The sequence below is a fragment of the Geotrypetes seraphini genome, chromosome 13, assembly GCF_902459505.1.
Source record: "Geotrypetes seraphini chromosome 13, aGeoSer1.1, whole genome shotgun sequence".
NCBI lineage: Eukaryota > Metazoa > Chordata > Amphibia > Gymnophiona > Dermophiidae > Geotrypetes > Geotrypetes seraphini.
Window position 1 is genome coordinate 69,350,266 of NC_047096.1, and position 15,807 is coordinate 69,366,072.

Here is a 15,807-nt window from a genome sequence, read left to right on the forward strand (position 1 = left end):
TCCATATGGCAACCATAACAAAGATGGATATGTTTATTGAAAGCTTCTATACTAATGACTGGGGAGTCAATTCAGAGCAGTTTGCATAAGCTTCAGTAAAGGTGTTACAATACATGAGTTAAATATACCTTTATCTATATTATCTACTCTATATACATATACTGTAGTAGTATTATAGTATCTGTAGGGCTTTTGTGGAGTTTCCAACTTCAAGGATCTTTTTTGATAGGTATTCTTTTCTTTATTTATTTTCCTGATGTAAATTCTGTTGATTCTAAGCTAGGTTTTTCTAGCTGGCTCTGGGCGAGAAGGTGAAGCAGTCAGGTGTGCAGGTAGTATTCTCATCCATCCTCCCTGTTGAGGGTAAGGGCCAGGTCAGAGAAGCACACATCCTGGAACATGGGATGACTTTCCAAAGGCTGCTGAGCGGGGATAGTATCTATCTTTCATAGAAGGAAAGAAGTGTCTTTGGCGGAAGGCTGGCTAATCTACTGAAGAGTGCTTTAAACTAGAAGTGATGGAGCAGGGTGATCAAAGCCTCCAGGTGAGTATAAGCCCTCAGGTAAGTAAATCACTGAATACCTCCACATGGATGGGAAAAGGGGTCAGTAGAAAGAGGAAGACAGGCAAAAATATCTGGAAAAGTTAAGAGACTGGTTGAATAGTCAGGAAAGCAAAGATAAAAATGGAAGAAAAAATAGCTAATATGGTAAAATGGGGAGATGACATTTTTTTTAGATATATCAGTGATAGGAAGAAATGCAAAAATGGTATTTTAAGACTCAAAAATGAAGGAGAGAAATAGGTAGAAGCTGATAAAAAGGCTGAATTGCTAACAGATATTTCTGTTCGGGACCGCGGAAGACAAACAAGAATAGGGATGGAGTAATGGTAGACCCTGATTAATTTTCAGAGGATTGTGTTCATGAGGAACTAGCTAAATTAAGGTAGACACTTTGATGGGGTCAGATGGTGTACATCCAAGGGTGCTGAAGGAACTTAGGGAAGTTCTGGTGGCTCTGCTGACTGATCTTTTCAATGCTTCTCTAATCTGGAATGGTACCGGAGGACTGGAGAAGGGTGGATGTGGTCCCAAGTAGGGAATTACAGGCCAGTAAATCTGACTTCTGTGGTAAGCAAATTAATGGAAACACTTTTCAAACAGAGAATGGTGACGTTTCTGGAATCTGGTGGATTACAGGACCGGAGGCAACATGGATTCACTAGAGTAGGTCTTGTCAGACAAATCTGATCAATTTCTTTGACTGGGTGACCAGAGAAATGGATAGAGGGAGTGCGTTAGAAGTGGTATATTTTAGAATTTAGCAAAGCCTTTTGCAGTGTGCCCTCAGGATGTGCCCCAAAGTAACAGGCTGGGTCAGAAACTAGCTCATTGGAAGACAGAGGATAGTAGTCAATGGCGATCCCGCTGAGGAAAGGCATGGTACCAGTGGTGTGCCTCAAGGTTCTGTTCTTGGGCCTCTTCTTTTTAACATTTTTATAAGCAATATTGCTGAAGGACTATCAGGTAAGATTTGCCTCTTTGCGGAAGATATCAAAATCTGCAATAGAGGAGACAGACCGGATAGTGTGAATAACATGAAGAAAGACCTAGTGAAGCGTAAAGAATGGTCTGAAATTTGGCAGTTATAATTTAACACCTACTGCTTGCACCAGCCTCAGCTCCCTTCTGCCATCATGTCCTGGTACTGTGACCACGAAGTGATGGCAGAAAGGAGCTGAGGCTGGTGCGATTAGCAAGTGGAAGATATATGATTATGCTGGAGAACATTTAAAGAGGTACACAAAGGGGTGGAGAGGCACAGTGCCCCCATGAAGATGGTGCCTGGGACAGTCCACTCCCCTCTACTACATCATTGAAAGTAGATGTCTATGTTCCTTTATAGAATAGGCTCTTACCAAGTGCCCAAGTGTATTGAGGTGGGAGGGACAAATCTACTCTATTTGCCAAAATTTTGAAAATTAATTCTTTTGAAATTTTGCTATTATCTTCTATTTATCATTTGTAAATCATTTCCTGTTTATTTAATTGCTGTAAACCAAGTTGCGCCTTCTCAGAATGATGACTCGGTATACAAAGTTAAGCTTTAGTTTAGTTTAGAGTTGTAGATCTTGAACTGGTTGATGAACTGGGAGGTTTGTTGTTTTTTTTTTTTTTTAAAGTGCTACTGGCCTGAAAGAATTTGAGTGGAACTTAGGAAAGTACAAGGTAGATATATTTTATAAGAATTTAGGATATCAGCATTCCTCTACCTGTTCTTCCTTTACAGGTGGTGGTTCTGGAAAAAGCTGAAGGTGTTCAGGGCCAAAAGTAGTTGACCCTGCAGGCACCAGTGTTCATTGTTGGGAACATGAGATGCTGTGAATTGAATAAACATCTTGATAGCAGAAAGAGTGGCTGGGCTCTGAGACCCAGTTTGCCAATTATAGAGAGGGTGACCAATGCCACTGGTGGCTACTGGAACTGACTGCTGCAAAACTCATTAAGGGGGAGAGGGGGAATTCATTCCACTCTAAAATGGCTGTGCTTTCACAAACTGCTTCAAGAACTGAGTAAGAGAGGGGAAGTCCTATTCTGTTTCTTTGAACTATGGGCCAGTTCAGACACAGTCTTTATTAATTACATTAGCATGGATTATATGGGCAGGGCACAGGTATGGAGAAATGGCTAAAACATTCTGTACTTATTTCAAGATGGTCAGATAACTTGCTTTCACCAGCATTTTCAGCTCATCCATTAGTGATCGTATATTTTTGGGCAGGTTGGAGATTTTATTGCCACTTCTAGTCATTCTTCTGTCAAAAGTTTACAAAATATAGATTAACATTCACAAGTCCAATATACTAGAGATACAAGATTACTAAAGAAACATTACCTAATCAGTGTTTAAAACAGAACACACAGTAAATCCAAGACTCATCATTTTCCAGAACCCTTCTGTCACAACCCTTTCTTCCCAATTCATGCAGGCTCAGCCATCCATCCTTGCCAATTCAGCTGGCAGTGGCAAATTCTTGGCAAAACAGCTGTGATTTTTTTTTTTTTTTATAGTCTCATCTCTCAGCTTGTATCTCATGCTCATGTCTATGCCACACATGAAAGGCTCTAATTTGTTCTTTGCAACTGGATCTCTTTTTTTTAAGTTGGCACACACATTTTCTATACTCTCAACATATGTTTTGGTGGATACATGAGCAGCTTATCTAATAAATCCAATTGCCCCAGCCATTATTATCCTTGTTATGGTTAGTTTTGGGCTTATAGTTTATAGGAAATTTAGGTTAAATTGGGCTTTGCAACGTAGCAGACCAGGCCTGAACAGTTACTGTTTCCTTTAAGGAGAATTAAGCTATCAACATTATTGATCCAAGCTGGTATACTAAGAACATTGTTAGTAGTCAGTGGCGTACCAAGGAGGGGGAGGGGTCTGCCCCAGGTGCACGCCCCAAGGGGGTGCACAGCCTGCCACCCTCCCTATTCTGCCGCTGCTGCTCTCCTTAACCAGCAGCAGGCAGTAGACAGGGGTGTCCATGGGTGCTCCCGCCGGCGGCTACCTGGAGTTCAAAGTTGATTAGCAGTAGGTGAGATCTCATCCCCACTGCAAAACGGAATTGGACCTGGTATAATACGCCCAATTCCCAATCTCTGCTGTTGCGCACTTCCCCCTCATGCCTCGGTCTCCCCACTTCCCCTCAGCTCCCGGATTGGTCTCTCTTTGGTCGCCGGCACCGCCTCTCATTCAAAGAAGGCATCGCCATCCAATAGTGAGGCTTCCTGCGGGTTCCGGCTCCAGTCCAACAACGTGCTGCTGTCTCCTTTCAGCAACAACAATAGCGGCGGTCCGGGTCCTGCTGTGCCGGAGAGCTGTGGGGGGTCTTGCTGCGGGAAAGGCTGCGGCTTGGACAGAGCCACAGAGGCGGGCGGTGGCCCACTTCACTTTCTACCCAGACCCGGAGCCCAGCGAGTACGGTGAGGACAGGCGGCAGGGGGATGGAAAGCATATGGGCACCGAGCTGGAAGGAGGGCAGAGGGGGAAGAAGTCACGCCAGCTCCCTTTCTCAACGGAGGACTTAGAAGCTACAGTTTAAGGGACTTTCCTAAGGAGCAGCAGTGGGATCTGAACCCTGCTTCTTGGTTTGGGTCAGATGCACAAAGCCTTCCATGCTGGGAACGTTGCATTTAGACTGGTTACCAGCATGAGAGGCTTTGTTTATTTGACTCAAACCAAGAAGCAGGGTTGAGATCCCACTGCTGCTCCTTAGGAAAGACTCTTAAACTGTAGGATTCTAAGTCCTCTGCTGAGAAAGGAGATACCAGACCATGGAGGGGGAGGAAGAGATGCCATGGCATGGGGGAGGGAAGGGAAGGAGATAAAGATATCACACCATGGTGTGGAGTGGGAAGGAAGGAAGGAAAGGAGAAGAGAAAGAGAGAGATGCCAAAGCATAGGGGAGGAGGTGGAGACAGAAAAATGTGAAGCTGAAATGAATCATGTGCAAAGGAGAGAAGGGACATAGAAAGAGGGAAGATGCCATATGGAAGAGAGGGTGGACAGTAGATGGAAGGGGCAGAGAGAGGGCAGATCTTGCATGGAAGGGAGAGAGGACAAACGCTGTATAGAAAGAAGAGAGCAAAAAGAAGATGATTAAAGCAAAAAAGGTAAAGATTTTTTTGTTGCTTTACTTAGAATCAAATAGTATTATAACTGTATTGATAAAAGTTTATAAATAGGAAATGGAAATAAGGCAATTTTTTGGACTAAATCCCTTTCCTAGGTCAGGACAGGATACCATAACAGCAGTATACTGGACTGTTCTGAAGAAAGATTTGGCCTCTGAAAGCTAATTGAAAAATGGATTAGTCCAATAAAATGGTATTTTCTTATTTCTAATTATTTGTTTTATTTTTATTTGTAAAGTGGTGATTGATATTGTGACAAACCCAGCACCAGCACTAGTCCGGTCCCTGATAGGATCGGATGCAGAAGAGCAGACCAGATTGATTCTGGCACTCACCTTGAGGCTGACCTCCCTTGCCCCCATAACCAAGGAGATAGTGAACTGGAACAGAGACAGGCAGATTGGCAACAGCAGTCTCCTGGCTTTAGAGCAGCTAGAGAAGCCACGAGGAAGGTAGCTGCAGTAGAAAAACCTAGGCAGAGAAAAGCTGCTGTAGAGCCAAGACCCATCCCCCGCTACAGGCTGAAGGGGATTGGCTCTGATCTGTTTAAAAGCAGATTGAGTCAAGCAGGAGGAAGAGGAGCGAGTGACCAGGGCGAGTCACTCCCACAGCTCAAGGCAGGTGAAGAGCTGTGGAACAGAGCAGGAGAGGAAAACGTGCTGGATTATCCCATGCAGGAGTTAGAGGAAATCCTGCCTACTTCAAACTACCAGGTTCTAGATCGTGTGGAAGGCATGGAGATAGAACTGGCTGGCCCTAGGTTAGAAAGCCAGACGGAAGGTATGGAATTAGAATGAAAGAATGCAGCAACTGAGAAACCATTAGTGGTTTGTGTTTTTTTCTTTCTTTTGCTGATATTTTTGTTTGTTTCTGCTGTGCAAACTATGCCTGAAGAAGTTGAGTTATGTTTGAACTTTATAAGTATTTTGAGTGTAAGAATAATACTTGCCTGAAGCCCAAACTAAGGAATGGATTTAAAGCAAGTTTGTGAACCAGAAGCTCGAGCTGAAATATTTAAGTTGGGGTTTTTGGAACTTTAGAAATCCTGCTGTGACTCCCGTTCTGGAAGCTAATTAGATTATCTGTCTCAGCTGTGTGATTTTGCCTGCATGTGGGAGCTGAGAGAAAAGCTGAGCTGTTACCAGAGTTTGCTGTGGCTATGTTTGCCTAAGGAGTTTTGATTTAGTTTGCATTTGCAGTAAAGCTTTATTTTTGCAAATTTACTATTTTTGTTGAATGACCTGCAAAAGTGATGTTTGTTTTCTGTGGCATACTTTTGGCCTGTGGGTCAGAATAAACTAACTTATTCTTTCCTAAAGAACTTGTTTTGGCTGGTGATATGGTGAAAACTTTTACTTACCTTGCATCTCTTAGGCCCAGGCAGTTGCCTAGGGCCACCTGAAAAAGTCCTGAAGGTACCCCTGGTTGGAGGGGACACGCCAGAATCCCTGTGTTTGTCACCTGGCAGCCCTACACTACGGAGGGTTGGTGACAATATGTATCAGTTTTTTCAAATTTACATCTACTGTCTTTATATTTTGCACAGTATTAGGGGACATGTGCCACTGTTTTTGTGGTGTTGCATTGTATGCAGTCTGGTTTCTTGGCAGTTCAGTTTAACTTGTCTACATATTTCTATTTTTAGTTTGTGATTATTCCATATTGGGCCTGGGTGTATCTCTGTTCTGTGTGTATGAAAAGGACATAGTTTTCAGTTGGCATTGACTGCAGGATCAATTGTGCGGGATCTGGCTTGTTTAGTTTTACAATGTATGTGTTGGTGTTCTAGTGCTCACTGCAGTGTTTTAAGATGCTGCCTTTTCCTAGGTACACTCTTGTTGTGCGATATGTGGTTTGTTACTAAAAATCATATTTTTGATATAGATGGGGGGGGGGGGGGTCAAAAAATGATGGGCCCCGGGTGTCACATATGCTAGGTACACCACTGTCGGTAGTAAAGGTGCACCCAGCAGTTTCACAGGTAAAAAGAAAAACCCAGACAAAAAGCACAGATTTGGCCTCGATGTTCTTCATAAAAAAAGTTTAAAGTTTATTAATATGTATATTAAAACTCAATGCAAGGACTGAGATCCATTCCATGTGCTGGTTGTCTTCTCATTATTTGCATTGCCTGTGAATCGATTGGATCTCAGTTACTTCACTAGGTTTTTAATATACATATTAATAAACTTTAAAACTTTTTTAAAATCAAGAACATTGACTCCAGTCTTTGCTTTTTGGATACTAAAGAACATTGCAATGTGGAGCTGGACTTTATTTTAGGTGAGATCATGGGACACAAAAACCATGGTGCAAGGGTCATGATGATCTTGGGGTCTTGAACGTGGTCAGAGGGCAGGTGCTGAGACTCCCCTTTGATGGGCCTATCAGAGAATGGTTTGTGTAGGCTTAAGATGTCTGCCTCATAGAACCAGTTCTATTGACTTGATCCTCATTGAGCTGGACCAATCATGAACTGCCAAGCTCCATTACAGCCATATTAGCTTGTCAACAGCCAATGGCAAGACTTGCCATTAATGGCTAATGGAGGCAAATTCTATGAGAGATCTTCAAAATGTTTCCGCACTTTTATTTATTTTTTTTTAAACACTATTTATTAAATGTCTCAAAAGCAAATGACATCACTTTTCCCCATAATCACCCTGTTTTATGAAACATTTTTCACATGACATTCTACAATACGCTCTTAGCACTTCTCTTGCAAAAATAGGAAAGTGCAGAAACTTTTTGAACTCCTCGCATATATAACATGGTATTTCCTGGATTTTAGCCAGTGTGAGTGAACACAGGTGCGATCATGAGGGCCAGAGTGTGTTGATGCAGAGTAAGTGTGGGAGAGAGAAAACCAGAATGAGAGTAGGAGCATCACCGAATGTGAGACAGAATTGGTGGCCTCCAGCCCAGCAGAGGGACTGGAAAGATGTACCATGACAAATGCTTCACTGGAGTGGGGAGCAAGGATGTGAGAAATTTCTATTCAAATTGAGCTAACATTAGAAATGCTGCTACAGTGACATTCTGTTTTAAACCAAGACTCTTGAGAACTACTAGCCTGACCGCAGCTAGTAAGTTTAAGTCCATTCACCAAATGCGGTAAGCTAAGAGTAAACAGGTGGTAGAAACATTAAACATAAAATTTTGTTGAGACAGAGAGATCATAAGTTTCTACATAATTCTTTAACCTGACCTTAAGATTAACTAACAATCTGTGCTACTATTAATTTGAATGAAATGAAAGCCATACTTTAATTTCCAAGCACCTTGTGTATGTGTGTGTATATAAAGCATAGCACAGAAAGGGTATACAGGTACTGCCTAATAAGGTATAAACAGAGCCTGTAACATCCTTAATCACCCTTACTATTACTCTGAACTTTGTGAACATAATTAGAAGGGGTAGTCATGTTAACCTGATGTAACAGAATTGACAGCGGTAGGTAGCACCCTATAAACTAGTCAGTTTATTGAGGCATGACAGTTCAAGGACCAGAGTCCATCTGACAAAGAGGACTCTTGCCCTCATCAAAGAATTGGCCTAAGTCTGTAGAGGATAGCTGCAACTGATGAATTGCACACAGAAATCCATGCAGAACATACACCTTGAATGGAGAAACACTAGCTAGGACTTCAGAAGAACGGGACTTGGGAGTGATCATCAGTGCAGACATGAAGGCTGCCAAACAAGTGGAGAAGGCCTCATCCAAGGCAAGGCAAATGATGGGGTGTATCAATAGAAGCTTCGTCAGCTGCAAACCTGAAGTCATAATGCCACTGTATAGAACCATGGTGAGACCTCATCTGGAGTACTGTGTGCAATTCTGGAGGCCACATTACCGTAAAGATGTGCTTCGAGCTGAGTCGGTCCAGGAAATGGCCACTAGGAAGGTCTCCGGACTCAAGGGTCTCTCATACGAGGAAAGACTGGGCAAATTGCAGCTCTACTCTCTAGAGGAGCGCAGGGAAAGGGGTGACATGATTGAGACTTTTAAATACGTCGCAGGTCGTGTCGAGGTGGAAAACGATATATTCCTTCCCAAGGGACCCTCAGTCACAAGGGGGCACCCGCTCAAACTCAGAGGAGGGAAATTTAGTGGTGACACCAGGAAGTATTTCTTCGCAGAAAGAGTGGTAGATCACTGGAACAAACTTCCGGTGCAGGTAATCAAGGCCACAAGCGTGCTCGACTTTAAGAATAAATGGGACATCCACGTGGGATCCCTACGTGGGTCGAGCAGCACTCAGACTTAATGGGGTGGGTCAGTAGAGTGGGCAGACTTGATGGGCTGTAGCCCTTTTCTGCCGTCACCTTTCTATGTTTCTATGCAACTAGCCAAAAGTTGCTTGGGTGATGAAGGATTGCCACTAGTATCCAGCCAAACATCTACATTCTGTATTGCATGGCAAATGGAACTGTAACCTTTCCAAACTTAAGACACAGTCAACACAGAGGGCTCCCTTTACCAACCCATGAGATTTGATCTTGTGTTCCTTTTGCCCTATAGTGTGTCATTATTGTTTGTCCCCCCCCCCCTTTTTATTATTACCTTTGAAACATTTGTACAAATGTGTTTCATTTTATGTAAACTGCCTAGGCATTTAGGCAGTATATCAAATCAAATAAATTTGAACCTCCCCGGCATAACTCCTAAGCAATCGGCAATTTCATTATCTCGCCTTCCCCAGCCTTTCTTTTTCAATAGGAACCAAATCTGAATGTTGTGTTATGTCTATTGTCTTCTGTATGATACCACATAATAGATTTTCAATAATATCCAATAAATCTCTACTATTATAACAGAAATATCAAATAAATATAGTAGAAAAAGACAGCTATGGAGCGAAACAGAGCCGCTGTTGAGCTTGGCTATATTTTTGGGCTTTTTTTTTTTTCCTCGTGTTTTGAGTGGGCTTTTACCTTTATGAAAAGGAATTTGCAACCCGAGGTTTTCTGCCCGTTAGCGATTGACCATCTCTAATTGTTGACAACTATGAAGATAAGTACCTGGCTGTATGGAGTTATATAGTGCAATTTGGATATAGATTGTAGGTGGAGCTTTTGTTGAGAGACCAACAATGACTTTGCTAAGCTCTACTACAGGACTTTAAGGTCGGAGCACACTGACTATCTGAGGTCTCTTTTTTCCTCCATTTTTTTTAGTGAATTGAATTTGTTTGCAATACAGCAGTCTTTTGGTCATAGCTGTCTTTTTCTACTATATTTATTTGATATTTCTACCCCATAATAGAGTCATAAAGATATTAAACAGATATTGGGCACCTCATAAATCAGCTTTTGAGGTTTAGACAAGGAATATGCCTCCCAGTTAGGGAATGATACAAAGTAGCAGGAGAGGGAGTTTTAAGTCAAGTGCAGTGAGGGTGTGAATAAAACACCAGTCCTAGCCTCCTTTTTTTTTTTTTTCCAAGTATTAACCATTTATAAATAAGTACATTTTTCCATACATACAGTTTTCATTGTACAGATTACAATCTGTATACATTGGGGACAGGGGACTGCATTCATTTAGAACTTTTCACATCTATCTCACAGCTCACATGTACAGACAATAAAACTCAGCTCAAGCAAAGACAGTAAAGGGGAAATTTTTTTCTTGGAGGTGAGAGGCTGAATGCCTCAACTTGGCAGCAGGGGTGAGGGGGGCTCCTTATGTCCCCACCCCTACCTATTCTCAGTATATCACTAGAGAGACCCAGACATGCATTGGATAAATACACTGTACAGAGAATGTCCTTCTCATTGGGATAATAGAAATGCCAAGGAAAACTCAGAGGTTTTGTTAAAGGTCTTCTCAGCCAGCCTCTTTGGGGCCATGAAATACAGCAGCACAAATGAAAATCTGATTGTGCACCAACATGTTAACCTGAATATATTTCGATATGAATAGGAGACAGAAGAGAGACTAAAATGGTGTGCAAGAATCACGAATAATAAAATATCTGACCTATAAAGTGATTTTGCTTTCAGCAGCTGTTGTGCTGAGGGGAAGGGGTACCTAGAATTTATTTCCTCTGGGTATCGGGAATAAGAATTGCAATTAGTGGATTTTAATGCTATCTCTATGTTATTCCTTAGTAAAGTTCTCTTTTGTTGCTTGGTCATTGGTAAATTTCACACTGGAGAGTTTGTTTCAGAACAGTGTAATCTAAACCACCTCAATCCTCATTTTAATTAAAAGCAAATTGGACAGGTCTTAGTACTGCATTTCTGAAATTTGTTTGGTCTCCTACTCTGTGGCTACATCAAAGTGATATAAAATTAAATTAGTCAAAAGTTTCACAAAGGAGTTCTACTACAACTTCTCATCAAGAGGAGTAAGCCAATTTGTGCCATTTCTGCAATGAGGGAAAACTGATCTTTCTGTGGTAACCAGCAATACAAGCTCCATCCCCTACCCCACCCCATAAATGTCAGGAACAGCCAGCTTCTGCCCTCATCAGGTGTGTGACTAGAGAGGAGGGTGTTCCGCAGGGCCTATCTAGACTGAGCAACTTCTGCAGGGACCTTGCTATGAAAAGACTCCTGGAAACCTCTTGGCCTTTACTCATACTTTTTTAGGGTATGGAGAACGGGCACAGCGACGGGGGAGGGAGGCATGTGTAATTAGCATTGGTTCTCTTTGCATTTATTGTGGTTCCCATCCCATCCCATGAGAAAGCAGCAGTGTTTCACTTCTTCACAGATACCATGAGGACCAGCTCAGGAAGAAAAAAATTGACAAGAATATAATAGATTTTTTTTAAAAAAATGCTCTGTATCTAAAATTTCTGACTTCAGAATAGCACTGCATATAACAAATATGCTTCTTTTGTCAGTGGAACACCTGTCCCGTGGACAGTGCAGTTGTGGTGATGGAATGTGAAGCCATTACCACATTGTTCAGCCCTTTCTTGATTTGAGATTAAAAATGTATTTGATCAGCTATGAAAAATCCCTGTAAAAGCAGTAACTAAATCAAGTATATCAGCCTTTGCTTCTGCTCATTATCCCCCCTCCTTCACAAAGCCACGCTAGCATTCTTAGCGCCAGCTGCCGTTGTAATTCCTGTGAGCATCTGAGCTGTTACCGAGGCAGCCAGCACTTAAAATGATAGTGTGGCTTTGTAAAGAAGGGGTTATATCTCTTTTAAGCCACGGAAATGGTGGTGTACAGGCTGAGTCTAGGTTACTGAGTTAGCCCTTAACCTAAAGCCCTTAAAATATTATTGTTTCTCAATATTTGCCAAATAATGTCTGCCTAAGGATTAGATTCTTAGTGTAAGCCAGCAGGGATTGTTGTACAAGGCTGTGAAAAATCTGTCAACCTTTGAACATAGGCCAGAAATGCCATAGGCCCACAGGACAACTAAATCTGGTGCTATTTCTTCACAAGAAGTGCCCTGAAAGCGTTCTTCAGTGGGTTGATATGAATAGACTAAGCCATCTAGTACTAAACCAGAATGCCTTTTGCAGACAGGACCTGAGATTGGCTGGAGACACTATATCATAGTGCACAGAGTTTGAAATTTTTTTTAAGATTAGGGGAAGAAGAAGAGCAGAGAAAATTTCCAACATGCAGATGAAAATGGTTCTTAGAAAAGTGTTTTGTGTGGTGTATTGCTGTCTCCTGCTGGCAGCTTTTATTAACACACAAAAACCATGGGAACTGTATTCCTTGGTGTTTCCCTGCTCATACTACTGTTGAAAGTTTCTAATTGAGAACTAACTAAACAGGCACAGTATCCCAACTGTTATAGAGCACCGGATGATGTGGCAGAAATTCAAGAAAAGCCCTTGGTGGGGGCAATTAACACTATTAATATTTTGCAGAATTTGGGGATAGCGGCATTTGGGTTCCTTTGCAGTTTTCATAAGGAATAAAGATGAAATTGCAACCCTGTACTCTAGCACCCAGAGACTTCATTTGTGAAGATAGTATATAAAGTAATTTGTGATTCACTGGTGCTAAGAAAAGGCCTTTAATACCAAATGGCAGTTGCCATAGGGCAATGTGATTTCATCAGAGAAAAAGCCCCGAAGTGTTGTCGGTTGGAAGGAAGGTGCTAAAGGAGATTCCAGTGCATTCAGTTCTGCACTGTCCACACACTGGAATCCCCACCCCTCGAACCCAGACAAAATTAGGCTTGATTTTGCTCCTGTGAAACCAAAAGGAGGCTTGCCTTTCCCCCCAGAACCATGATACTGTCTTATGTCCGCTATCCTGAAATGTAATTCTACTGGAATGTCCCAGATATTTTCTATATTGTAATCCGCCTAGAACCGCAAGGCACAGGCGGAATAGAAATCCGTAATGTAATGTAATGTAATACTTTTGAAAGGAGAAAGTCTAATTTTCAGCAAGCCTCTAAGAAACCTGATAGAGAAGGGCTTTAATGCTGCAAAGTTTAAAAATTCAGTTATTTAATACTTTCCTAAACATGTATGTACAGAAGTGATTTCTTGTGCTATAAACTTTAGAATCTGTTTGATTTTTCAATCTCTATGTATATGCATATATAATTTTCTTTTTTAGAAAATATACAAAAAACAGGAGTTGTTTTATGCTAATTTGTGTTCCTAATTAAAATATTTCACAATTCAAGATGTAGCCTTTCTCATGGTAAATGAAAATAGTAAAGTGCACCCATTTAGGGAGGGAGGTCAGACTGGACTTCAACATGATAGTACAAGAACCCTGTGAAAAAGCAACACTTTTTGGAAAATGATCAGTCCTATGAGTCAAAGAATCTACAGTAAAATAGGTTTTAATATTTCTGGCTTTCTGCCTGCTGTCGGAAAGAGAAAGAGATAATGGTTATTGCGGATGGGCAGACTAGATGGGCCATTTGGCCTTTATCTGCTATCATGTAACATTAGAAAGTACTGATAGAGAAAGACAGCATACAGCTTTCTTACTCAGAATGAAAATGTATCCTACCCTCTCTTCAAATACAGAAATGCCTATTTTGCTCCTTTGAAAAAAGAGTTGAGCAAAAGCATAGTGGAGAATGCACAATGATGTGGCATTAATTTCATCCAGCTAACATATGTATAAGTTGCAATATCCAGGCTACCATGGAAATACATTTGGGTCCATCTTATGATACAGCCCAAGCTTAAAGAGGATGAGGCAAATACTCTGCTGGCTCTTGCCTTGTTCCCTTTTAGAATGATGCATTCCAAAAAAGATTTTAAGAAACTGGCAAGTTCTTAGAGAAGAAGAGTTAACTTAAAGAAATGGTGAACTGGATAAACTTTTAGCCAAGCTGATGTTTCTAAGATTAAGAGATCAACCAAGCACAACTTCCAATAAAATTAAGTCACTTTATTCTACATGTACTCAGTCCTCCAGTTCACCATTTCTTTTGGTTCAACCAACTCTTTTTTGGCTTATCTATTCGTATTTTTGTGGAAAACTAGTTTTCTACTGTTTTGCTTAGAGAAGAAGAAACAAACCAACCAACCAACCCTAAAGTAAGAATTTGGAACAACATAGAGTTTTGCCCCTAAATCTGCCTAAAAGCATTTGGAGTTATTTGACACTATAGGTTTAGTACATCAGAAACAAAGGTCAGCTATCTCCACGTGCACTGCAGCCACGGTTGGATTAAAGGGTAGGCCCAGTAGGCACTTGCCTCAGGCCTGAGAAGGCCAGGAGGGCCTAATGCGCTTCTATATGTACTCACTATTCCGGAGAGGGAGAAGACCACCAATATGTTCCCACTCCCAACACATTGCTACTGTTGCTGCAGCCTGTGGTAACAAAAACAAAGAAAAAGATTTTCAGGACCCCCTCTGACATCATTTCCTGTTCCAAAGCAGGGCCGGCAGCTGCAAACTTAAACAGTGTGGCCCTGCAAAGTCTTTTTCTTTGTTTTTGGCATTGCACACCAATGGCAGCAGTTGTGGGGGTAGAAGGAGAGAGGGTGCAGAAACTGGATAGATGGGGGAGGAGACAAACTCTGGATGAGGGAGAGAGAGAGGGGCAGATGCCAGATGGAGGAGGGAGAGGATTCAAATGCTGGATAGAAAGGGGGAAGAGGGGGGCAGGCACTAGACAGAAAGGGGGAGTAGGGGGACAGGCACTGGATGGAGGAGAGAAAAGAAAGATGCTGGATAGAAGGAGAGGGAAAAATGCTGGCTAGGAAGGGGAAAGAGGGAGCAGACACTGGATGATATGGGGAGAGAAGGCAGAGCTACATGAGGGTGAGAAGAGGGGACAGATACCAGATGGAGGAGGGAGAGGGAACAAACACTGGATAGAGGGAGGCAGATGCTGGATGACATGGGGGGGAGGTATGGGGGGAGGCAGACACTGTGGGGGGGAATGATAAGGAGGGTAGAAGAAATGCTGGTCGAAGGAAGAGAGATTAGAAATGCTGGATTTAGGGGAGGAAGACAGAGATACTGGATAATGGAGGAGAAGGGAAGAACAGCAGGAAAGAGAAAGAACTGGATGAGAGGAGAAAGAGGAAAGAGATGGACTATTGTGTGGAAAGGAAGAGAGATGGTCTGGAAAATGGTGAAGGGGAGAGGGAGAGGAGATACTGGGCTACAAGAGTGGAGGGATGGGAGATACTGGAAATGGTGAAATCATGTGGGAGAGATCAAGGGGAGAGGTGGCAAAGAGAGGAGTGAGAGGATAGTGAGTACAGAGGTAGACATGTGATAATCAGGTGTAGATGAAAGGTAGCAGGGAATAGGAGGATGGAGAAGGAGTGAGATAGGAAATGGTAGTGCTAAAGCATGAGAGAGGGAGATGAAAGGGAAAAATAAAGAATGGTAAGAGAGGATGAATTTTTAGTGGATGGGGCAGAAAAGAATAAAAGGGAGTAAAACACTAAAAGGAAATGATCAGTATATCTGAGACAGGTGTAGTGAAGGAATGAAACAAGACAGAAGAGAAAAGAAAAGTCAAATGGATAGACACTGGAAAGAGAATTATCAGAATACACAGAAAGGCAGATGAGAAACTGGGACTAACATGATGGAAAAACAAATGTCCAGACAACAAAGTTATAAAAAAGGTATTTTATTTGGAATTTATTTTTTATATTGTTCAGTGGCATAGCAAGACAGGTTGGGGT